Source organism: Salmo salar, chromosome ssa18 (genome assembly GCF_905237065.1).
Source record: "Salmo salar chromosome ssa18, Ssal_v3.1, whole genome shotgun sequence".
Classification (NCBI taxonomy): domain Eukaryota; kingdom Metazoa; phylum Chordata; class Actinopteri; order Salmoniformes; family Salmonidae; genus Salmo; species Salmo salar.
The window spans coordinates 45,208,309-45,232,965 of NC_059459.1; the positions used below are offsets into that span (position 1 = coordinate 45,208,309).

General features: G+C 50.5%; 1 pseudogene; it reads left to right on the top strand.

Annotated features, from left to right (window-relative positions):
* LOC106591814 (ryanodine receptor 2-like) overlaps positions 1 to 24,657 on the top strand; it is a 503,114-nt pseudogene that overhangs the window by 307,208 nt on the left and 171,249 nt on the right.

The following is a 24,657-nucleotide window of genomic DNA, read 5'->3' on the forward strand; positions in this document are numbered from 1 at the left end:
ATACTGTAGGACCCAGCCTGGTCCCCAGGAGAAGTTATCTAGAGAGGATACTGTAGGACCCAGCCTGGTCCCCAGGAGAAGTTATCTAGTCTATAGAGAGGATACTGTAGGACCCAGCCTGGTCCCCAGGAGAAGTTATCTAGTCTATAGAGAGGATACTGTAGGACCCAGCCTGGTCCCCGGGAGAAGTTATCTAGTCTATAGAGAGGATACTGTAGGACCCAGCCTGGTCCCCAGGAGAAGTTATCTAGAGAGGATACTGTAGGACCCAGCCTGGTCCCCAGGAGAAGTTATCTAGTCTATAGAGAGGATACTGTAGGACCCAGCCTGGTCCCCAGGAGAAGTTATCTAGTCTATAGAGAGGATACTGTAGGACCCAGCCTGGTCCCCAGGAGAAGTTATCTAGTAGAGGATACTGTAGGACCCAGCCTGGTCCCCAGGAGAAGTTATCTAGTCTATAGAGAGGATACTGTAGGACCCAGCCTGGTCCCCAGGAGAAGTTATCTAGCTATAGAGAGGATACTGTAGGACCCAGCCTGGTCCCCAGGAGAAGTTATCTAGTCTATAGAGAGGATACTGTAGGACCCAGCCTGGTCCCCAGGAGAAGTTATCTAGTCTTAGAGAGGATACTGTAGGACCCAGCCTGGTCCCCAGGAGAAGTTATCTAGTCTATAGAGAGGATACTGTAGGACCCAGCCTGGTCCCCAGGAGAAGTTATCTAGTCTATAGAGAGGATACTGTAGGACCCAGCCTGGTCCCCAGGAGAAGTTATCTAGTAGAGAGGATACTGTAGGACCCAGCCTGGTCCCCAGGAGAAGTTATCTAGTCTATAGAGAGGATACTGTAGGACCCAGCCTGGTCCCCAGGAGAAGTTATCTAGTCTATAGAGAGGATACTGTAGGACCCAGCCTGGTCCCCAGGAGAAGTTATCTAGTCTATAGAGAGGATACTGTAGGACCCAGCCTGGTCCCCAGGAGAAGTTATCTAGTCTATAGAGAGGATACTGTAGGACCCAGCCTGGTCCCCAGGAGAAGTTATCTAGTCTATAGAGAGGATACTGTAGGACCCAGCCTGGTCCCCAGGAGAAGTTATCTAGTCTATAGAGAGGATACTGTAGGACCCAGCCTGGTCCCCAGGAGAAGTTATCTAGTCTATAGAGAGGATACTGTAGGACCCAGCCTGGTCCCCAGGAGAAGTTATCTAGTCTATAGAGAGGATACTGTAGGACCCAGCCTGGTCCCCAGGAGAAGTTATCTAGTCTATAGAGAGGATACTGTAGGACCCAGCCTGGTCCCCAGGAGAAGTTATCTAGTCTATAGAGAGGATACTGTAGGACCCAGCCTGGTCCCCAGGAGAAGTTATCTAGTCTATAGAGAGGATACTGTAGGACCCAGCCTGGTCCCCAGGAGAAGTTATCTAGCTAGAGAGGATACTGTAGGACCCAGCCTGGTCCCCAGGAGAAGTTATCTAGTCTATAGAGAGGATACTGTAGGACCCAGCCTGGTCCCCAGGAGAAGTTATCTAGTCTATAGAGAGATACTGTAGGACCCAGCCTGGTCCCCAGGAGAAGTTATCTAGTCTATAGAGAGGATACTGTAGGACCCAGCCTGGTCCCCAGGAGAAGTTATCTAGTCTATAGAGAGGATACTGTAGGACCCAGCCTGGTCCCCAGGAGAAGTTATCTAGTCTATAGAGAGGATACTGTAGGACCCAGCCTGGTCCCCAGGAGAAGTTATCTAGAGAGGATACTGTAGGACCCAGCCTGGTCCCCAGGAGAAGTTATCTAGTCTATAGAGAGGATACTGTAGGACCCAGCCTGGTCCCCAGGAGAAGTTATCTAGAGAGGATACTGTAGGACCCAGCCTGGTCCCCAGGAGAAGTTATCTAGAGAGGATACTGTAGGACCCAGCCTGGTCCCCAGGAGAAGTTATCTAGTCTATAGAGAGGATACTGTAGGACCCAGCCTGGTCCCCAGGAGAAGTTATCTAGTCTATAGAGAGAATACTGTAGGACCCAGCCTGGTCCCCAGGAGAAGTTATCTAGTCTATAGAGAGGATACTGTAGGACCCAGCCTGGTCCCCAGGTGAAGTTATTTAGAGAGGATACTGTAGGACCCAGGCTGGTCCCCAGGAGAAGTTATCTATTCTATAGAGAGGATACTGTAGGACCCAGCCTGGTCCCCAGGAGAAGTTATCTAGTCTATAGAGAGGATACTGTAGGACCCAGCCTGGTCCCCAGGAGAAGTTATCTAGAGAGGATACTGTAGGACCCAGCCTGGTCCCCAGGAGAAGTTATCTAGAGAGGATACTGTAGGACCCAGCCTGGTCCCCAGGAGAAGTTATCTAGTCTATAGAGAGGATACTGTAGGACCCAGCCTGGTCCCCAGGAGAAGTTATCTAGTCTATAGAGAGGATACTGTAGGACCCAGCCTGGTCCCCAGGAGAAGTTATCTAGTCTATAGAGAGGATACTGTAGGACCCAGCCTGGTCCCCAGGAGAAGTTATCTAGTCAGAGAGGATACTGTAGGACCCAGCCTGGTCCCCAGGAGAAGTTATCTAGTCTATAGAGAGGATACTGTAGGACCCAGCCTGGTCCCCAGGAGAAGTTATCTAGAGAGGATACTGTAGGACCCAGCCTGGTCCCCAGGAGAAGTTATCTAGTCTATAGAGAGATACTGTAGGACCCAGCCTGGTCCCCAGGAGAAGTTATCTAGTCTATAGAGAGGATACTGTAGGACCCAGCCTGGTCCCCAGGAGAAGTTATCTAGAGAGGATACTGTAGGACCCAGCCTGGTCCCCAGGAGAAGTTATCTAGTGAGGATACTGTAGGACCCAGCCTGGTCCCCAGGAGAAGTTATCTAGTCTATAGAGAGGATACTGTAGGACCCAGCCTGGTCCCCAGGAGAAGTTATCTAGTCTATAGAGAGGATACTGTAGGACCCAGCCTGGTCCCCAGGAGAAGTTATCTAGAGAGGATACTGTAGGACCCAGCCTGGTCCCCAGGAGAAGTTATCTAGAGAGGATACTGTAGGACCCAGCCTGGTCCCCAGGAGAAGTTATCTAGTCTATAGAGAGGATACTGTAGGACCCAGCCTGGTCCCCAGGAGAAGTTATCCTAGAGAGGATACTGTAGGACCCAGCCTGGTCCCCAGGAGAAGTTATCTAGCTAGAGGATACTGTAGGACCCAGCCTGGTCCCCAGGAGAAGTTATCTAGTCTATAGAGAGGATACTGTAGGACCCAGCCTGGTCCCCAGGAGAAGTTATCTAGTCTATAGAGAGGATACTGTAGGACCCAGCCTGGTCCCCAGGAGAAGTTATCTAGTCTATAGAGAGATACTGTAGGACCCAGCCTGGTCCCCAGGAGAAGTTATCTAGTCTATAGAGAGGATACTGTAGGACCCAGCCTGGTCCCCAGGAGAAGTTATCTAGAGAGGATACTGTAGGACCCAGCCTGGTCCCCAGGAGAAGTTATCTAGTCTATAGAGAGGATACTGTAGGACCCAGCCTGGTCCCCAGGAGAAGTTATCTAGAGAGGACACTGTAGGACCCAGCCTGGTCCCCAGGAGAAGTTATCTAGTCTATAGAGAGGATACTGTAGGACCCAGCCTGGTCCCCAGGAGAAGTTATCTAGTCTATAGAGAGGATACTGTAGGACCCAGCCTGGTCCCCAGGAGAAGTTATCTAGCTAGAGAGGATACTGTAGGACCCAGCCTGGTCCCCAGGAGAAGTTATCTAGTAAGAGAGGATACTGTAGGACCCAGCCTGGTCCCCAGGAGAAGTCGTCTATCTAGAGAGGATACTGTAGGACCCAGCCTGGTCCCCAGGAGAAGTTATCTAGCAGAGGATACTGTAGGACCCAGCCTGGTCCCCAGGAGAAGTTATCTAGTCTATAGAGAGGATACTGTAGGACCCAGCCTGGTCCCCAGGAGAAGTTATCTAGTCTATAGAGAGGATACTGTAGGACCCAGCCTGGTCCCCAGGAGAAGTTATCTAGTCTATAGAGAGGATACTGTAGGACCCAGCCTGGTCCCCAGGAGAAGTTATCTAGAGAGGATACTGTAGGACCCAGCCTGGTCCCCAGGAGAAGTTATCTAGTCTATAGAGAGGATACTGTAGGACCCAGCCTGGTCCCCAGGAGAAGTTATCTAGTCTATAGAGAGGATACTGTAGGACCCAGCCTGGTCCCCAGGAGAAGTTATCTTCAAGAGAGGATACTGTAGGACCCAGCCTGGTCCCCAGGAGAAGTTATCTAGTCTATAGAGAGGATACTGTAGGACCCAGCCTGGTCCCCAGGAGAAGTTATCTAGTCTATAGAGAGGATACTGTAGGACCCAGCCTGGTCCCCAGGAGAAGTTATCTAGTCTATAGAGAGGATACTGTAGGACCCAGCCTGGTCCCCAGGAGAAGTTATCTAGAGAGGATACTGTAGGACCCAGCCTGGTCCCCAGGAGAAGTTTCTAGTCTATAGAGAGGATACTGTAGGACCCAGCCTGGTCCCCAGGAGAAGTTATCTAGTCTATAGAGAGGATACTGTAGGACCCAGCCTGGTCCCCAGGAGAAGTTATCTAGTCTATAGAGAGGATACTGTAGGACCCAGCCTGGTCCCCAGGAGAAGTTATCTAGTCTATAGAGAGGATACTGTAGGACCCAGCCTGGTCCCCAGGAGAAGTTATCTAGTCTATAGAGAGGATACTGTAGGACCCAGCCTGGTCCCCAGGAGAAGTTATCTAGAGGAGGATACTGTAGGACCCAGCCTGGTCCCCAGGAGAAGTTATCTAGAGAGGATACTGTAGGACCCAGCCTGGTCCCCAGGAGAAGTTATCTAGTCTATAGAGATGATACTGTAGGACCCAGCCTGGTCCCCAGGAGAAGTTATCTAGAGAGGATACTGTAGGACCCAGCCTGGTCCCCAGGAGAAGTTATCTAGAGAGGATACTGTAGGACCCAGCCTGGTCCCCAGGAGAAGTTATCTAGTCTATAGAGAGGATACTGTAGGACCCAGCCTGGTCCCCAGGAGAAGTTATCTAGTCTATAGAGAGAATACTGTAGGACCCAGCCTGGTCCCCAGGAGAAGTTATCTAGTCTATAGAGAGGATACTGTAGGACCCAGCCTGGTCCCCAGGAGAAGTTATCTAGTTAGAGAGGATACTGTAGGACCCAGCCTGGTCCCCAGGAGAAGTTATCTAGTCTATAGAGAGGATACTGTAGGACCCAGCCTGGTCCCCAGGAGAAGTTATCTAGAGAGGATACTGTAGGACCCAGCCTGGTCCCCAGGAGAAGTTATCTAGAGAGGATACTGTAGGACCCAGCCTGGTCCCCAGGAGAAGTTATCTAGTCTATAGAGAGGATACTGTAGGACCCAGCCTGGTCCCCAGGAGAAGTTATCTAGTCTATAGAGAGGATACTGTAGGACCCAGCCTGGTCCCCATGAGAAGTTATCTAGTCTATAGAGAGGATACTGTAGGACCCAGCCTGGTCCCCAGGAGAAGTTATCTAGAGAGGATACTGTAGGACCCAGCCTGGTCCCCAGGAGAAGTTATCTAGTCTATGAGAGGATACTGTAGGACCCAGCCTGGTCCCCAGGAGAAGTTATCTAGTCTATAGAGAGGATACTGTAGGACCCAGCCTGGTCCCCAGGAGAAGTTATCTAGTAGAGGATACTGTAGGACCCAGCCTGGTCCCCAGGAGAAGTTATCTAGAGAGGATACTGTAGGACCCAGCCTGGTCCCCAGGAGAAGTTATCTAGTCTATAGAGAGGATACTGTAGGACCCAGCCTGGTCCCCAGGAGAAGTTATCTAGCAGAGGATACTGTAGGACCCAGCCTGGTCCCCAGGAGAAGTTATCTAGCTAGAGGATACTGTAGGACCCAGCCTGGTCCCCAGGAGAAGTTATCTAGTCTATAGAGAGGATACTGTAGGACCCAGCCTGGTCCCCAGGAGAAGTTATCTAGAGAGGATACTGTAGGACCCAGCCTGGTCCCCAGGAGAAGTTATCTAGAGAGGATACTGTAGGACCCAGCCTGGTCCCCAGGAGAAGTTATCTAGTCTATAGAGAGGATACTGTAGGACCCAGCCTGGTCCCCAGGAGAAGTTATCTAGTCTATAGAGAGGATACTGTAGGACCCAGCCTGGTCCCCAGGAGAAGTTATCTAGTCTATAGAGAGGATACTGTAGGACCCAGCCTGGTCCCCAGGAGAAGTTATCTAGTCTATAGAGAGGATACTGTAGGACCCAGCCTGGTCCCCAGGAGAAGTTATCTAGAGAGGATACTGTAGGACCCAGCCTGGTCCCCAGGAGAAGTTATCTAGTCTATAGAGAGATACTGTAGGACCCAGCCTGGTCCCCAGGAGAAGTTATCTAGTCTATAGAGAGGATACTGTAGGACCCAGCCTGGTCCCCAGGAGAAGTTATCTAGTCTATAGAGAGGATACTGTAGGACCCAGCCTGGTCCCCAGGAGAAGTTATCTAGCTAGAGAGGATACTGTAGGACCCAGCCTGGTCCCCAGGAGAAGTTATCTAGTCTATAGAGAGGATACTGTAGGACCCAGCCTGGTCCCCAGGAGAAGTTATCTAGAGAGGATACTGTAGGACCCAGCCTGGTCCCCAGGAGAAGTTATCTAGTCTATAGAGAGGATACTGTAGGACCCAGCCTGGTCCCCAGGAGAAGTTATCTAGAGAGGATACTGTAGGACCCAGCCTGGTCCCCAGGAGAAGTTATCTAGTCTATAGAGAGGATACTGTAGGACCCAGCCTGGTCCCCAGGAGAAGTTATCTAGTCTATAGAGAGGATACTGTAGGACCCAGCCTGGTCCCCAGGAGAAGTTATCTAGAGAGGATACTGTAGGACCCAGCCTGGTCCCCAGGAGAAGTTATCTAGTCTATAGAGAGGATACTGTAGGACCCAGCCTGGTCCCCAGGAGAAGTTATCTAGAGAGGATACTGTAGGACCCAGCCTGGTCCCCAGGAGAAGTTATCTAGTCTATAGAGAGGATACTGTAGGACCCAGCCTGGTCCCCAGGAGAAGTTATCTAGTCTATAGAGAGGATACTGTAGGACCCAGCCTGGTCCCCAGGAGAAGTTATCTAGATAAGAGGATACTGTAGGACCCAGCCTGGTCCCCAGGAGAAGTTATCTAGAGAGGATACTGTAGGACCCAGCCTGGTCCCCAGGAGAAGTTATCTAGTCTATAGAGAGGATACTGTAGGACCCAGCCTGGTCCCCAGGAGAAGTTATCTAGTCTATAGAGAGGATACTGTAGGACCCAGCCTGGTCCCCAGGAGAAGTTATCTAGTCTAAGAGAGGATACTGTAGGACCCAGCCTGGTCCCCAGGAGAAGTTATCTAGTCTAAGAGAGGATACTGTAGGACCCAGCCTGGTCCCCAGGAGAAGTTATCTAGTCTATAGAGAGGATACTGTAGGACCCAGCCTGGTCCCCAGGAGAAGTTATCTAGTCTATAGAGAGGATACTGTAGGACCCAGCCTGGTCCCCAGGAGAAGTTATCTAGTCTAGAGAGGATACTGTAGGACCCAGCCTGGTCCCCAGGAGAAGTTATCTAGTCTATAGAGATGATACTGTAGGACCCAGCCTGGTCCCCAGGAGAAGTTATCTAGTCTATAGAGAGGATACTTTAGGACCCAGCCTGGTCCCCAGGAGAAGTTATCTAGTCTATAGAGAGGATACTGTAGGACCCAGCCTGGTCCCCAGGAGAAGTTATCTAGGAGAGGATACTGTAGGACCCAGCCTGGTCCCCAGGAGAAGTTATCTAGTCTATAGAGAGGATACTGTAGGACCCAGCCTGGTCCCCAGGAGAAGTTATCTAGTCTATAGAGAGATACTGTAGGACCCAGCCTGGTGCCCAGGAGAAGTTATCTAGAGAGGATACTTTATGACCCAGCCTGGTCCCCAGGAGAAGTTATCTAGTCTATAGAGAGGATACTGTAGGACCCAGCCTGGTCCCCAGGAGAAGTTATCTAGAGAGGATACTGTAGGACCCAGCCTGGTCCCCAGGAGAAGTTATCTAGTCTATAGAGAGGATACTGTAGGACCCAGCCTGGTCCCCAGGAGAAGTTATCTAGTCTATAGAGAGGATACTGTAGGACCCAGCCTGGTCCCCAGGAGAAGTTATCTAGAGAGGATACTGTAGGACCCAGCCTGGTCCCCAGGAGAAGTTATCTAGTGAGGATACTGTAGGACCCAGCCTGGTCCCCAGGAGAAGTTATCTAGTCTATAGAGAGGATACTGTAGGACCCAGCCTGGTCCCCAGGAGAAGTTATCTAGTCTATAGAGAGGATACTGTAGGACCCAGCCTGGTCCCCAGGAGAAGTTATCTAGCTTAGAGGATACTGTAGGACCCAGCCTGGTCCCCAGGAGAAGTTATCTAGAGAGGATACTGTAGGACCCAGCCTGGTCCCCAGGAGAAGTTATCTAGTCTATAGAGAGGATACTGTAGGACCCAGCCTGGTCCCCAGGAGAAGTTATCTAGAGAGGATACTGTAGGACCCAGCCTGGTCCCCAGGAGAAGTTATCTAGTCTATAGAGAGGATACTGTAGGACCCAGCCTGGTCCCCAGGAGAAGTTATCTAGTCTATAGAGAGGATACTGTAGGACCCAGCCTGGTCCCCAGGAGAAGTTATCTAGTCTATAGAGAGGATACTGTAGGACCCAGCCTGGTCCCCAGGAGAAGTTATCTAGTCTATAGAGAGGATACTGTAGGACCCAGCCTGGTCCCCAGGAGAAGTTATCTAGTCTATGAGAGGATACTGTAGGACCCAGCCTGGTCCCCAGGAGAAGTTATCTAGTCTATAGAGAGGATACTGTAGGACCCAGCCTGGTCCCCAGGAGAAGTTATCTAGTCTATAGAGAGGATACTGTAGGACCCAGCCTGGTCCCCAGGAGAAGTTATCTAGTCTATAGAGAGGATACTGTAGGACCCAGCCTGGTCCCCAGGAGAAGTTATCTAGCTAGAGGATACTGTAGGACCCAGCCTGGTCCCCAGGAGAAGTTATCTAGCTATAGAGAGGATACTGTAGGACCCAGCCTGGTCCCCAGGAGAAGTTATCTAGTCTATAGAGAGGATACTGTAGGACCCAGCCTGGTCCCCAGGAGAAGTTATCTAGTCTATAGAGAGGATACTGTAGGACCCAGCCTGGTCCCCAGGAGAAGTTATCTAGAGAGGATACTGTAGGACCCAGCCTGGTCCCCAGGAGAAGTTATCTAGTCTATAGAGAGGATACTGTAGGACCCAGCCTGGTCCCCAGGAGAAGTTATCTAGTCTATAGAGAGGATACTGTAGGACCCAGCCTGGTCCCCAGGAGAAGTTATCTAGTCTATAGAGAGGATACTGTAGGACCCAGCCTGGTCCCCAGGAGAAGTTATCTAGTCTATAGAGAGGATACTGTAGGACCCAGCCTGGTCCCCAGGAGAAGTTATCTAGTCTAAGAGAGGATACTGTAGGACCCAGCCTGGTCCCCAGGAGAAGTTATCTAGTCTATAGAGAGGATACTGTAGGACCCAGCCTGGTCCCCAGGAGAAGTTATCTAGTCTATAGAGAGGATACTGTAGGACCCAGCCTGGTCCCCAGGAGAAGTTATCTAGTCTAGAGAGGATACTGTAGGACCCAGCCTGGTCCCCAGGAGAAGTTATCTAGTAGAGGATACTGTAGGACCCAGCCTGGTCCCCAGGAGAAGTTATCTAGTCTATAGAGAGGATACTGTAGGACCCAGCCTGGTCCCCAGGAGAAGTTATCTAGTCTATAGAGAGGATACTGTAGGACCCAGCCTGGTCCCCAGGAGAAGTTATCTAGTCTATAGAGAGGATACTGTAGGACTCAGCCTGGTCGCCAGGAGAAATTATCTAGAGAGGATACTGTAGGACCCAGCCTGGTCCCCAGGAGAAGTTATCTAGTCTATAGAGAGGATACTGTAGGACCCAGCCTGGTCCCCAGGAGAAGTTATCTAGTCTATAGAGAGGATACTGTAGGACCCAGCCTGGTCCCCAGGAGAAGTTATCTAGTCTATAGAGAGGATACTGTAGGACCCAGCCTGGTCCCCAGGAGAAGTTATCTAGTCTATAGAGAGGATACTGTAGGACCCAGCCTGGTCCCCAGGAGAAGTTATCTATAGAGAGGATACTGTGGGACCCAGCCTGGTCCCCAGGAGAAGTTATCTAGTCTATAGAGAGGATACTGTAGGACCCAGCCTGGTCCCCAGGAGAAGTTATCTAGTCTATAGAGAGGATACTGTAGGACCCAGCCTGGTCCCCAGGAGAAGTTATCTAGAGAGAGGATACTGTAGGACCCAGCCTGGTCCCCAGGAGAAGTTATCTAGTCTATAGAGAGTACTGTAGGACCCAGCCTGGTCCCCAGGAGAAGTTATCTAGTCTATAGAGAGGATACTGTAGGACCCAGCCTGGTCCCCAGGAGAAGTTCTAGTCTAGAGAGGATACTGTAGGACCCAGCCTGGTCCCCAGGAGAAGTTATCTAGAGAGGATACTGTAGGACCCAGCCTGGTCCCCAGGAGAAGTTATCTAGTCTATAGAGAGGATACTGTAGGACCCAGCCTGGTCCCCAGGAGAAGTTATCTAGTCTATAGAGAGGATACTGTAGGACCCAGCCTGGTCCCCAGGAGAAATCTAGGGTACTGTGGACCCAGCCTGGTCCCCAGGAGAAGTTATCTAGTCTATAGAGAGGATACTGTAGGACCCAGCCTGGTCCCCAGGAGAAGTTATCTAGTCTATAGAGAGGATACTGTAGGACCCAGCCTGGTCCCCAGGAGAAGTTATCTAGTCTATAGAGAGGATACTGTAGGACCCAGCCTGGTCCCCAGGAGAAGTTATCTAGAGAGGATACTGTAGGACCCAGCCTGGTCCCCAGGAGAAGTTATCTAGTCTATAGAGAGGATACTGTAGGACCCAGCCTGGTCCCCAGGAGAAGTTATCTCTATAGAGAGGATACTGTAGGACCCAGCCTGGTCCCCAGGAGAAGTTATCTAGTCTATAGAGAGGATACTGTAGGACCCAGCCTGGTCCCCAGGAGAAGTTATCTAGTCTATAGAGAGGATACTGTAGGACCCAGCCTGGTCCCCAGGAGAAGTTATCTAGTCTATAGAGAGGATACTGTAGGACCCAGCCTGGTCCCCAGGAGAAGTTATCTAGTCTATAGAGAGGATACTGTAGGACCCAGCCTGGTCCCCAGGAGAAGTTATCTAGTCTATAGAGAGGATACTGTAGGACCCAGCCTGGTCCCCAGGAGAAGTTATCTAGTCTATAGAGAGGATACTGTAGGACCCAGCCTGGTCCCCAGGAGAAGTTATCTAGAGAGGATACTGTAGGACCCAGCCTGGTCCCCAGGAGAAGTTATCTAGTCTATAGAGAGGATACTGTAGGACCCAGCCTGGTCCCCAGGAGAAGTTATCTAGTCTATAGAGAGGATACTGTAGGACCCAGCCTGGTCCCCAGGAGAAGTTATCTAGTCTATAGAGAGGATACTGTAGGACCCAGCCTGGTCCCCAGGAGAAGTTATCTAGTCAGAGAGGATACTGTAGGACCCAGCCTGGTCCCCAGGAGAAGTTATCTAGAGAGGATACTGTAGGACCCAGCCTGGTCCCCAGGAGAAGTTATCTAGTCTATAGAGAGGATACTGTAGGACCCAGCCTGGTCCCCAGGAGAAGTTATCTAGTCATAGAGAGGATACTGTAGGACCCAGCCTGGTCCCCAGGAGAAGTTATCTAGTCTATAGAGAGGATACTGTAGGACCCAGCCTGGTCCCCAGGAGAAGTTATCTAGTCTATAGAGAGGATACTGTAGGACCCAGCCTGGTCCCCAGGAGAAGTTATCTAGTCTATAGAGAGGATACTGTAGGACCCAGCCTGGTCCCCAGGAGAAGTTATCTAGTCTATAGAGAGGATACTGTAGGACCCAGCCTGGTCCCCAGGAGAAGTTATCTAGTCTAAGAGAGGATACTGTAGGACCCAGCCTGGTCCCCAGGAGAAGTTATCTAGTCTATAGAGAGGATACTGTAGGACCCAGCCTGGTCCCCAGGAGAAGTTATCTAGTCTTAGAGAGGATACTGTAGGACCCAGCCTGGTCCCCAGGAGAAGTTATCTAGTCTATAGAGGGATACTGTACAGGACCCAGCCTGGTCCCCAGGAGAAGTTATCTAGTCTATAGAGAGGATACTGTAGGACCCAGCCTGGTCCCCAGGAGAAGTTATCTAGAGAGGATACTGTAGGACCCAGCCTGGTCCCCAGGAGAAGTTATCTAGTCTATAGAGAGGATACTGTAGGACCCAGCCTGGTCCCCGGGAGAAGTTATCTAGTCTAAGAGAGGATACTGTAGGACCCAGCCTGGTCCCCAGGAGAAGTTATCTAGTCTATAGAGAGGATACTGTAGGACCCAGCCTGGTCCCCAGGAGAAGTTATCTAGTCTAAGAGAGGATACTGTAGGACCCAGCCTGGTCCCCAGGAGAAGTTATCTATCTATAGAGAGGATACTGTAGGACCCAGCCTGGTCCCCAGGAGAAGTTATCTGGTCTATAGAGAGGATACTGTAGGACCCAGCCTGGTCCCCAGGAGAAGTTATCTAGTAAGAGGATACTGTAGGACCCAGCCTGGTCCCCAGGAGAAGTTATCTAGTCTATAGAGAGGATACTGTAGGACCCAGCCTGGTCCCCAGGAGAAGTTATCTAGTCTATAGAGAGGATACTGTAGGACCCAGCCTGGTCCCCAGGAGAAGTTATCTAGTCTAAGAGAGGATACTGTAGGACCCAGCCTGGTCCCCAGGAGAAGTTATCTAGAGAGGATACTGTAGGACCCAGCCTGGTCCCCAGGAGAAGTTATCTAGTCTATAGAGAGGATACTGTAGGACCCAGCCTGGTCCCCAGGAGAAGTTATCTAGTCTATAGAGAGGATACTGTAGGACCCAGCCTGGTCCCAGGATGAAGTTATCTAGAGAGGATACTGTAGGACCCAGTCTGGTCCCCAGGATAAGTTATCTAGAGAGGATACTGTAGGACCCAGCCTGGTCCCCAGGAGAAGTTATCTAGTCTATAGAGAGGATACTGTAGGACCCAGCCTGGTCCCCAGGGAGAAGTTATCTAGAGAGGATACTGTAGGACCCAGCCTGGTCCCGAGGAGAAGTTATCTAGTCTATAGAGAGGATACTGTAGGACCCAGCCTGGTCCCCAGGAGAAGTTATCTAGTCTATAGAGAGGATACTGTAGGACCCAGCCTGGTCCCCAGGAGAAGTTATCTAGAGAGGATACTGTAGGACCCAGCCTGGTCCCCAGAGTTATCTTTATAGAGAGGATACTGCAGGACCCAGCCTGGTCCCCAGGAGAGTTATTTCTAGTCTATAGAGAGGATACTGTAGGACCCAGCCTGGTCCCCAGGAGAAGTTATCTAGTCTATAGAGAGGATACTGTAGGACCCAGCCTGGTCCCCAGGAGAAGTTGTCTTAGAGAGGATACTGTAGGACCCAGCCTGGTCCCCAGGAGAAGTTATCTAGTCTATAGAGAGGATACTGTAGGACCCAGCCTGGTCCCCAGGAGAAGTTATCTAGTCTATAGAGGATACTGCAGGACCCAGCCTGGTCCCAGGAGAAGTTATCTAGTAGAGAGGATACTGTAGGACCCAGCCTGGTCCCCAGGAGAAGTTATCTAGTCTATAGAGAGGATACTGTAGGACCCAGCCTGGTCCCCAGGAGAAGTTATCTAGTCTATAGAGAGGATACTGTAGGACCCAGCCTGGTCCCCAGGAGAAGTTTATCTAGAGAGGATACTGTAGGACCCAGCCTGGTCCCCAGGAAGTTATCTAGAGAGGATACTGTAGGACCCAGGCCTGGTCCCCAGGAGAAGTTATCTAGTCTATAGAGAGGATACTGTAGGACCCAGCCTGGTCCCCAGAAGTTATCTAGTCTACAGAGAGGATACTGTAGGACCCAGCCTGGTCCCCAGGAGAAGTTATCTGGTCTATAGAGGATACTGTGGGACCAGCAGCCTGGTCCCCAGGAGAAGTTATGTCTTTCTAGAGAGGATACTGTAGGACCCAGCCTGGTCCCCAGGAGAAGTTATCTAGAGAGGATACTGTAGGACCCAGCCTGGTCCCCAGGAGAAGTTATCTAGTCTATAGAGAGGATACTTAGAGACCCAGCCTGGTCCCCAGGAGAAGTTATCTAGTCTATAGAGAGGATACTGTAGGACCCAGCCTGGTCCCCAGGAGAAGTTATCTAGTCTATAGAGAGGATACTGTGGGACCCAGCCTGGTCCCCAGGAGAAGTTATCTAGTCTATAGAGAGGATACTGTGGGACCCAGCCTGGTCCCCAGGAGAAGTTATCTAGAGAGGATACTGTAGGACCCCAGCCTGGTCCCCAGGAGAAGTTATCTAGTCTATAGAGATGATACTGTGGACCCAGCCTGGTCCCCTAGAGAGGACGGAGGACCCAGCCTGTCCCCAGAGAAGTTATCTGAGAGACTGAGATCCAGCCTGGTCCCCAGGAGAAGTTATCTGTCTATAGAGAGGATACTGTGGGACCCAGCCTGGTCCCCAGGAGAAGTTATCTAGTCTATAGAGAGGATATCTGTAGGACCCAGCCTGGTCCCCAGGAGAAGTAGATCTAGTCTATAGAGAGGATACTGTAGGACCCAGCCTGGTCCCCAGGAGAAGTTATCTAGTCTATAGAGAGGATACTGTAGGACCCAGCCTGGTCCCCAGGAGAAGTTATCTAGAGAGGATACTGTGGACCCAGCCTGGTCCCCAGGAGAAGTTATCTAGTCTATAGAGAGGATACTGTAGGACCCAGCCTGGTCCCCAGGAGAAGTTATCTAGTCTATAGAGGATACTGTAGGACCCAGCCTGGTCCCCGGGAAGTTATCTAGTAGAGGGATACTGTAGGACCCAGCCTGGTCCCCAGGAGAAGTTATCTAGTCTATAGAGAGGATACTGTAGGACCCAGCCTGGTCCCCAGGAGAAGTTATCTAGTCTGAGAGGATACTGTAGGACCCAGCCTGGTCCCCAGGAGAAGTTATCTAGTCTATAGAGAGGATACTGTAGGGACCCAGCCTGGTCCCCAGGAGAAGTTATCTAGAGAGGATACTGTGGGACCCAGCCTGGTCCCAGGAGAAGTTATCTAGTCTATAGAGAGGATACTGTAGGACCCAGCCTGGTCCCCAGGAGAAGTTATCTAGTCTAAGAGAGGATACTGTAGGACCCAGCCTGGTCCCCAGGAGATTATCTAGTCTATAGAGAGGATACTGTAGGACCCAGCCTGGTCCCCAGGAGAAGTTATCTAGTAGAGAGGATACTGTAGGACCCAGCCTGGTCCCCAGGAGAAGTTATCTAGTCTATAGAGAGGATACTGTAGGACCCAGCCTGGTCCCCAGGAGAAGTTATCTAGTCTATAGAGAGGATACTGTAGGACCCAGCCTGGTCCCCAGGAGAAGTTATCTAGTCTATAGAGAGGATACTGTAGGACCCAGCCTGGTCCCAGGAGAAGTTATCTAGCTTAAGAGGATACTGTAGGACCCAGCCTGGTCCCCAGAGTTATCTAGTCTATAGAGAGGATACTGTGGGACCCAGCCTGGTCCCCAGGATATCTAGTCTATAGAGAGGATACTGGGACCCAGCCTGGTCCCCAGGAGAAGTTATCTAGTCTATAGAGAGGATACTGTAGGACCCAGCCTGGTCCCCAGGAGAAGTTATCTAGTTAAGAGGATACTGTATGGGACCCAGCCTGGTCCCCAGGAGAAGTTATCTAGTCTATAGAGAGGATACTGTGGACCCAGCCTGGTCCCCAGGAGAAGTTATCTAGTCTATAGGGGGACCCAGCCTGGTCCCCAGGAGAAATTATCTAGAGAGGATACTGTAGGACCCAGCCTGGTCCCCAGGAGGTTAGCTCGTCTAGAGAGGATACTGTAGGACCCAGCCTGGTCCCCAGGAGAAGTTATCTAGTCTATAGAGAGGATACTGTAGGACCCAGTCTGTCCCCAGGAGAAGTTATCTAGTCTATAGAGAGAATACTGTAGGACCCAGCCTGGTCCCCAGGAGAAGTTATCTAGTGAGAGGATACTGTGGGACCCAGCCTGTCCCCAGGAGAATTATCTAGTAGAGGATACTGTAGGACCCAGCCTGGTCCCCAGGAGAAGTTATCTAGTCTATAGAGAGGATACTGTAGGACCCAGCCTGGTCCCCAGGAGAAGTTATTTCTATTGTCCTTGAGAGATCTAGTCTATAGAGATGATACTGTAGGACCCAGCCTGGTCCCCAGGAGAAGTTATCTAGAGAGGGATACTGTAGGACCCAGCCTGGTCCCCAGGAGAAGTTATCTAGTCTCTAGAGGGATACTGTAGGACCCAGCCTGGTCCCCAGGAGAAGTTATCTAGTCCTATAGAGAGGATACTGTAGGACCCAGCCTGGTCCCCAGGAGAAGTTATCTAGTCTATAGAGAGGGATACTGTAGGACCCAGCCTGGTCCCCAGGAGAAGTTATCTAGTCTATAGAGAGGATACTGTAGGACCCAGCCTGGTCCCCAGGAGAAGTTATCTAGTCTAGAGAGGGGATACTGTAGGACCCAGCCTGGTCCCCAGGAGAAGTTATCTAGAGAGAGATACTGTAGGACCCAGCCTGGTCCCAGGAGAGGTTATCTGTCTATAGAGAGGATACTGTAGGACCCAGCCTGGTCCCCAGGTGAGATTTCTATATAGAGAGGATACTGTCAGGACCCAGCCTGGTCCCCAGGAGAAGTTATCTAGTCTAGAGAGGATACTGTAGGACCCAGCCTGGTCCCCAGGAGAAGTTATCTAGTCTATAGAGAGGATACTGTAGGACCCACCTGGTCCCCAGGAGAGTTATCTTCTAGAGGAAGGACCCAGCCTGGTCCCCAGGAGAAGTTATCTAGTCTAGAGAGGATACTAGCAGACCCAGCCTGGTCCCCGGTGTTTCTAGTCTATAGGTGTAGGACCCAGCCTGGTCCCCAGGTATCGTTATAGGGATGTGTACCCACCTGGTCCCCAGGAGAAGTTATCTGGTCTATAGAGAGGATACTGTAGGACAGCCTGGTCCCAGGAGAAGTTATCTAGAGAGGATACTGTAGGCCCACCTGGTCCCCGGGTTATCTAGCTGATACTAGGACCCAGCCTGGTCCCAGGGAAGTTATCTAGTCTATAGAGAGGATACTTACTCAGCCTGGTCTCCGGGAAGTTATCTAAGAGGATACTGTAGGACACTGTCCCGGGGTCTCTAGTCTAGAGTACTGTGGACCCAGCCTGGTCCCAGGTGAAGTTATCTAGTCTAAGAGAGGATACTGTAGACCCAGCCTGGTCCCCAGGAGAAGTTATCTAGTAGAGGATACTGTAGGACCCAGCCTGGTCCCAGGTGAAGTTATCTAGTCTATAGAGAGGATACTGTAGGACCCAGCCTGGTCCCCAGGAGAAGTTCTAGTCTATAGAGAGGATACTGTAGGACCCAGCCTGGTCCCCAGGAGAAGTTATCTAGTCTATAGAGAGATTGTGGACCGTCCCCAGGAGAAGTTATCTAGTCTATAGGAGGTACTGTAGAACCCAGCCTGGTCCCCAGGAGAAGTTATCTAGTCTGGGAGTGCTGTAGGACCCAGCCTGGTCCCCAGGAGTATAGTCGGGGATACTGTGGGACCTGGTCCCGGAGAAGTTATCTAGTCTATAGAGAGGATACTGTAGGACCCACCTGGTCCCCGGGAAGTTATCTAGTCTATAGAGAGGATACTGTAGGACCCACCTGGTCCCCAGGGAAGTTATCTAGTCTAGAGAGAGGATACTGTAGGACCCGCCTGGTCCCCAGGAGAAGGTTAGTCTTAGGAGGATACTGTAGACCCAGCCTGGTCCCCAGGGAGTTATCTAGTCTATAGAGAGATATGTAGGACCCAGCCTGGTCCCCAGGAGAAGTTATCTAGAGAGGATACTGGCCCAGCTGGTCCCAGGAGAAGTTATCTAGTCTATAGAGAGGATACTGTAGGACCCAGCCTGGTCCCCAGGAGAAATTATGTCTATGAGAGATACTGTAGGACCCAGCCTGCGTCCCCAGGAGAAGTTATCTCTATAGAGAGGATACTGTGAGACCCAGCTGGTCGCCCGCAGGAGAATTATCTAGTCTTAGAGGATACTGTCAGACCCACTGGTCCCAGGATTGTTGAGAGGTATTAGGACCCAACCAGCTTCCCAGGGTTATCTAGTAGGGATACTGTAGACCCAGCCTGGTCCCAGGGTTATCTAGTCTATAGAGAGGATACTGTAGACCCAGCCTGGTCCCAGGAGAAGTTATCTAGTCTATAGAGAGGATTTTTATGTCCGTAGGACCCAGTCTGTCCCTTCAGGAGAAGTTATTCTTTCTAAAAGAGGATACTGTAGGACCCAGCTGCAGAGAGACCTAGACCAGCCTGGTCCCCCGGAAGTTATCTGGTCTATAGAGAGGATACTTAGGACCCATCCTGGGTCGGAGTTTCGGGAGATAGGCCTGTCCCCAGTTATCTAGAGAGAGTAACAGGGGACCCAGCCTGGTCGGCCCAGGAGAAGTTATCTAGTCTATAGGAGATGACTGCCTAGGACCCAGCCTGGTCCCAGGAGAGATTATCTAGTCTAGAGAGATACTGTAGGGACCAGCCTGGTTCCCTAGGGAAGTTATCTGGTCTATAGAGATGGATACTGTCAGGACCCAGCCTGGTCCCCAGGAGAATTCTATAGAGAGGAATAACAGGGACCCAGTCTTGGTCCCCAGGTGAAGATTCTAGTCTATAGAGAATGATACTGTAGGACCTGGTCCCAACAGGAAGTTATCTAGTAGATACTGTGACCCATGGTCCCAGAGTTATCTATCGGCTGGCCCAGTTCATTGGATTATCTGGGACCCTTCCTGGTCCCCAGGAGAGTTATCTAGTCTGTCAGAGAGGATACTGTAACCCCCCGTCCCCAGAGATCTAAGAGTACTTTCTATAAGGACCCAGCCTGGTCCCAGGGAGAAGTTATCTAGAGAGGATACTGGTGGACCCAGCCTGGTCCCCAGGAGAAGTTATCTCCCAAGTGGGATACTGTAGGACCCAGCCTGGTCCCCAGGAGAAGTTATCTAGTCTATAGAGAGGATGCTGTGGGATACGTGGTTCCAGCTCTATATCTGTCTAACTGTAAGCCCCTTCCCCGAGTTATTCTAGTCGGGTTCAGGGTCACAGTCAGTCCCAGCCTGGTCCCGGAGAGTTATCTAGTCTATAGAGAGGATACTGTACGACCCTGCCCTTAAGTTATCTGTAGAAAGGACACTTAGACCTTCAGTTCCCAGGAGAAGTTATCTAGAGAGTATAAACTTGCTAGACCCAGCCTGGTCCCCAGGAGAAGTTATCTAGTCTACAGAGAGGATACTTTGTAGGACCCAGCCTGGTCGCCAGGAGAAATTGTCTATCTAGAGAGGATACTGTAGGACCTCCTGGTCCCCAGGAGTTCATCTGTCCCATAGAGAGGTACACTGTAGGGACCCAGCCTGGCTCCCAGGAGAAGTTATCTAGTCTATAGAGAGGATACTGTAGGACCCAGCCTGGTCACCAGCAGGAGAAGTTATCTGTCTATAGAGAGGATACTGTGGGAACCTGGTCCCCCCAGGAGAAGTTATCTAGAGAGGATACTGGAGAACCAGCCCGGTCCCCGTAGAAGTTATCTAGTCTATAGAGAGGATACTGTAGGACCCATCCTGGTCCCCAGGAGGATGGTCTATCTAGTCTACAGGGACTGTAGACCAGCCTGGTCCCCAGGAGAAGTACATAGAGTGTTGCACTGGTGACCCAGCCTGGTCCCCTGGAGAGTTGTCTAGTCTACAGAAGAGGATACTGTAGGGACCCAGCCTGGTTCCCAGGTGGAAGTTATCTAGTCTAGCTCAGAGAACACTGACCTAGCCTGGTCCCCGGAGAAGTTAATCTGGCTCACTGAGAGATACTGCAGACCCAGCCTGGTCCCTGGGTGAAGTTATCTAGTCTATAGAGATGATACTGTAGTGATTCAGTGGTCCCCAGGAGAAGTTATCTTAGAGAGGATACTGTAGGGACCCAGCTTGGTCTGTGGTGAAGTTATCTAGGAGCAGGACGACCCTGTTTCCCGGAGAAGTTATCTGTCTATAGAGGGACTGTGTAGGACCCAGGGTTTCTGGGGAGAAATCTACCCCAATAGTATCAGAGGATGCATGAGACCACCTGGTCCCGCAGGGTATCTGTCTAGAGAGGATCTTTGGACCTGGCCCAGGAGAAGTTTCTGGATAAGAGAGGATACTGTAGCGGACCCAGCGGTCCCCAGGAGAAGTTATCTAGGTCTATAGGAGGATACTGTGGGACCTAAAACTGGTCCCCGGGAGAAGTTATCTAGAGAGATACTGTGGACCTGGTCCCCGGGAAGTTATCTAGAGAGGGGTTACAACTGAGGACCCAGGGCTGGTCCCCGTGAGAAGTTATCTATTCACCTATAGAGAGGATACTGTAGAGACCCCAGCCTGGTCCCAAGAGAAGTATCTCTGGTCTATAGAGAGATACTGTAGGAACCCAGCCTGGTCCCAGGAGAAGTTATCTAAGAGGACTAGTAGGACCCAGCCTGGTCTCCCCAGGAGAAGTTATCTAGTCTATAGAGAGGATACTGCAGAACCAGCCTGTCCCCAGGAGAAGTTATCTAATTGCCGTTCTCTAGAGAGGATACTGTAGGACCCAGCTGGTCCCCAGAAGAAGTTAGTCTAAGGTAGAGGGATACTGTAGGACCCAGCCTGGTCCCAGGAGAAGTTATCTAGTCTAGTAGAGAGGATACTGTAGGACCCAGCCTGGTCCCCAGGAGAAGTTATCTAGTCTATAGAGAGGATACTGCGACCTCCAGCGTCCCCAGAGAAGTGTCTAGTCTATAGAGAGGATACTTGACCCAGCCTGGTCCCCAGGAGAAGTTATCTAGTCTATAGAGAGGATACTGTAGGACCCAGCCTGAGATAAGGAGAGGAGGGATGTGGAGGAGAAGAGGAGAGGAGGGAGGAGAGGAGTGAGGGAGGAGAAGAGGAGAGGAGGGATGGAGAGAGGCGAGGAGAGGAGGGAGGAGAGGAGGGTAGAGAGAGGAGGGAGGAGAAGAGGGAGAGGAGAGAAGGATGGAGAGAGGTTAGAGGAGAGGAGGGAGGAGAAGAGGAGAGGCGTATGAGAAGAGGAAGGAGAGATGAGAGAGGAGGGAGGAGAAGAGGAGAGGAGGGAGGAGAGATGAGGAGAGAGGAGGGAGGAGAAGAGGAGAGGAGGGAGAGAAGAGGAGAGGAGGGACAGAGAGAGGCGGGAGGAGAGGAGGAGGAGAGATGAGGAGAGGAGGGAGGAGAAGAGTGAGGAGAAGAGGAGAGGGAGTGAGGAGAAGAGGAGAGAGGGAGGAGAGAGGGAGGAGAAGAGGAGAGGAGGGAAGAGAGGAGGGAGATGTAAAAGCCACAGGCACATCATAAATCTCAAAATAACAGCCTCAAGTAGTTGGCATGCTATACTACCTCTCTATGGTGGCTTTCCTGCCATGTCTAGTTGGCACGCTAATACCTCTATGGTGGTTTCTGCCATGTCTAGTTACACGCTATACTACCCTCTCTATGGTGGCTTCTGCCATGTCTAGTTGGTACGCCATACCTCTATGGCGGCTTGCCAAGTCTATTGGAACGCCATCAGCAACTGACTCACCGGCTGATTAACCGACTGGCTGATTAACTGACCGATTAACTGACTGGCTGACGGCTGACCGGCTGATTAACCGGAATTTGATTAAACTGACCGTTCTGATTACCGGACTGGTTGACTGACCGGTTGACTGATCGGCTGATTACTGACTGGTTGAGACTCGGATTAACTGACTGATTAACCGACTGGCTGAATAACTGACTGATTAACTGACTGGCTGATTACTGACCGGTTGACTGACTGGCTGATTAACCGACTGATTAACTGACTGGCTGACTGGCTGATTAACTGATTGATTAACTGACTGGGCTGATTAACCGACTGGCCGATTAAACCGACTGGCTGATTACTGACTGGTTGACTGACTGGCTGATTAACTGACTGATTAACCGACTTGCTGATTACCGACTAGTTGACTAACTGGCTGACTGGCTGATTACTGACTGGCTGATTAACCGACCCTGGTTAATAACTGACCGGCGGATTACCGGACCGGTTGACGACTGGCTGACTGGCCGATTAACTGACTGGCTGACTGGCTGATTAACTGGCTGACTGACTGCTGCTTAAAGCGGCAGCTGCTCTTCTGCCATGTGCGGCCTCTCCACGCTGGTGCCTCAGCCCTCAGTCTCAACGATGCTAATGGTTTCATGCCGCCTCGTTGCTGCATCAGCCCCTCAGTCCTAACAGATGCCAATATTTTCATGTTGCTTGTTAATGCCTCATTCCTCAGTCCTAACTGATGCCAATGGTTTCATGCTTGCCTCCTTGCTGCCTCAACCTCAGCCTCAGCCCCAACGATGCCAATGGCTCATGCTGCCTCTGGATGTTTTCTAGAAGCCAGATGCTGCACCTGGAATCTAGATGTGTCTGGATGTTTTCTAGAAGCTAAGATGCTGCACCTGAAGCTAGATGTGTCTCTAGATGTTTTCTAGAAGCTACAGATGCTGCACCTTTGAATCTACAGATGTGTTTCGATTTTTCAGGTGCTTCAGATGCTGCACCTGAAGCTAGATGTGTCTCTGGATGTTCTCAGAAGCTAAGCAAGATGCTGCACCTGGCTTTTTTGATGTATTCTAGCTTGACCGTACTGGAGCCAAGGAAGGAATATACCGCTTGTCAAAACGCGCCTGTTCTGATTTTAAAGTCTGTTCCTCCTGTAACCTTTCTCCTTCTCTTGATCTCTATGTCCACCTTTCTGGACCCCTCTCTTCACTTTCTATATCCCTCTAACCCTTTGATCTCTCACACAAATCTTTCTGTATCCTCTCTCAATCTTTTCCTCTTTTCTCTCTCCCTCCCTCTTGTCCTCTAGCTGCGCTGATAAGGGCAACAGAAAGAAATTGTGCCTTAATTCTCCGCTTGCTGGATTGCTGATCAGGCCGGCTGAAGAGACTGGAGGCCTTCGCCTGGTAAGTGACTACAATCAATATATCCTTACCCTCCTGTATGTGGCCTATCACATATCACTGTTGCAAGCAGAATAGACAATCTGCAGTAAGTATCACTGTTAGCAGTAAAGCAAGAGAGAATAGGGAGAGAGGGGGAGAGAGAGCTAGACGGGGGGAGAGAGGAGTGTGTGAGAGAGAGAAAGTGACTGAGAAAATGAGGAGGGAGAGAGAGACAGAGAATGAGGAGGGCGAGAGAGACATAGAATGAGGAGGGAGAGAGAGACAGAGAAATAGGAGGGAGAGAGAGACAGAGAATATGGAGGAGAGAGAGACAGAGAAATATGGGAGGAGAGACAGAGACAGAGAATGAGGAGGAGAGAGAGACATAGAGAATGAGGAGGAAGAGAGAGACATATAATGTGAGTAAGGGAGAGAGTATAAATGAGGAGGAGAGAGACAGAGAATTAGGGGAGGGAGACAGAGACAGAGAATCTAGGAGGGAGACAGAGACAGAGAATATGGAGGGAGAGAGAGACACAGCAGACAGAGACAGAGAATGAGGAGGAGAGAGAGACATAGAATGAGGAGGGAGAGAGAGACATAGGAACAGAGGGAGAGAGAGAGACATAGAAGGGAGGGAGAGAGAGAATTAAAGGAGGAAGAGAGAGACAGAGAACTAGGAGCTATAACTCGCCCGACTTCAGAACCGTTTTGGTGTTTATAACTCGTCTGGCATTCAGGAATCCTTTTTGTTGGTGTTTATAACTAATCTGGCATTCAGGGATCCTGTTTGTTGGTGTTTATAACTAATCTGGCATTCAGGAATCCTGTTTGTTGGTGTTTATAACTCATCTGGCATTCAGGAATCCTGTTTGTTGGTGTTTATAACTCCTCTGGCATTCAGGAATCCTCTTTGTTGGTGTTTATAACTCGTCTGGCATTCAGGAATCCTGTTTGTTGGTGTTGGTGTTTATAACTCGTCTGACATTCAGGGATCCTGTTTGTTGGTGTTTATATCTCGTCTGACATTCAGGGATCCTGTTTGTTGGTGTTTATATCTCGTCTGGCATTCAGGAATCCTGTTTGTTGGTGTTTATAACTCATCTGGCATTCAGGGATCCTGTTTGTTGGTGTTTATAACTCGTCTGGCATTCAGGAATCCTGTTTGTTGGTGTTTATAACTCGTCTGGCATTCAGGAATCATGTTTGTTGGTGTTTATAACTCGTCTGGCATTCAGGAATCCTGTTTGTTGGTGTTGGTGTTTATAACTCGTCTGGCATTCAGGGATCCTGTTTGTTGGTGTTTATAACTCGTCTGGCATTCAGGGATCCTGTTTGTTGGTGTTTATAACTCGTCTGGCATTCAGGAATCCTGTTTGTTGGTGTTTATAACTCGTCTGGCATTCAGTAATCCTGTTTGTTGGTGTTTATAACTCGTCTGGCATTCAGGGATCCTGTTTGTTGGTGTTTATAACTCGTCTGGCATTCAGGGATCCTGTTTGTTGGTGTTTATAACTCGTCTGGCAATCAGGGATCCTGTTTGTTGGTGATGGTGTTTATAACTCGTCTGGCATTCATGAATCCTGTTTGTT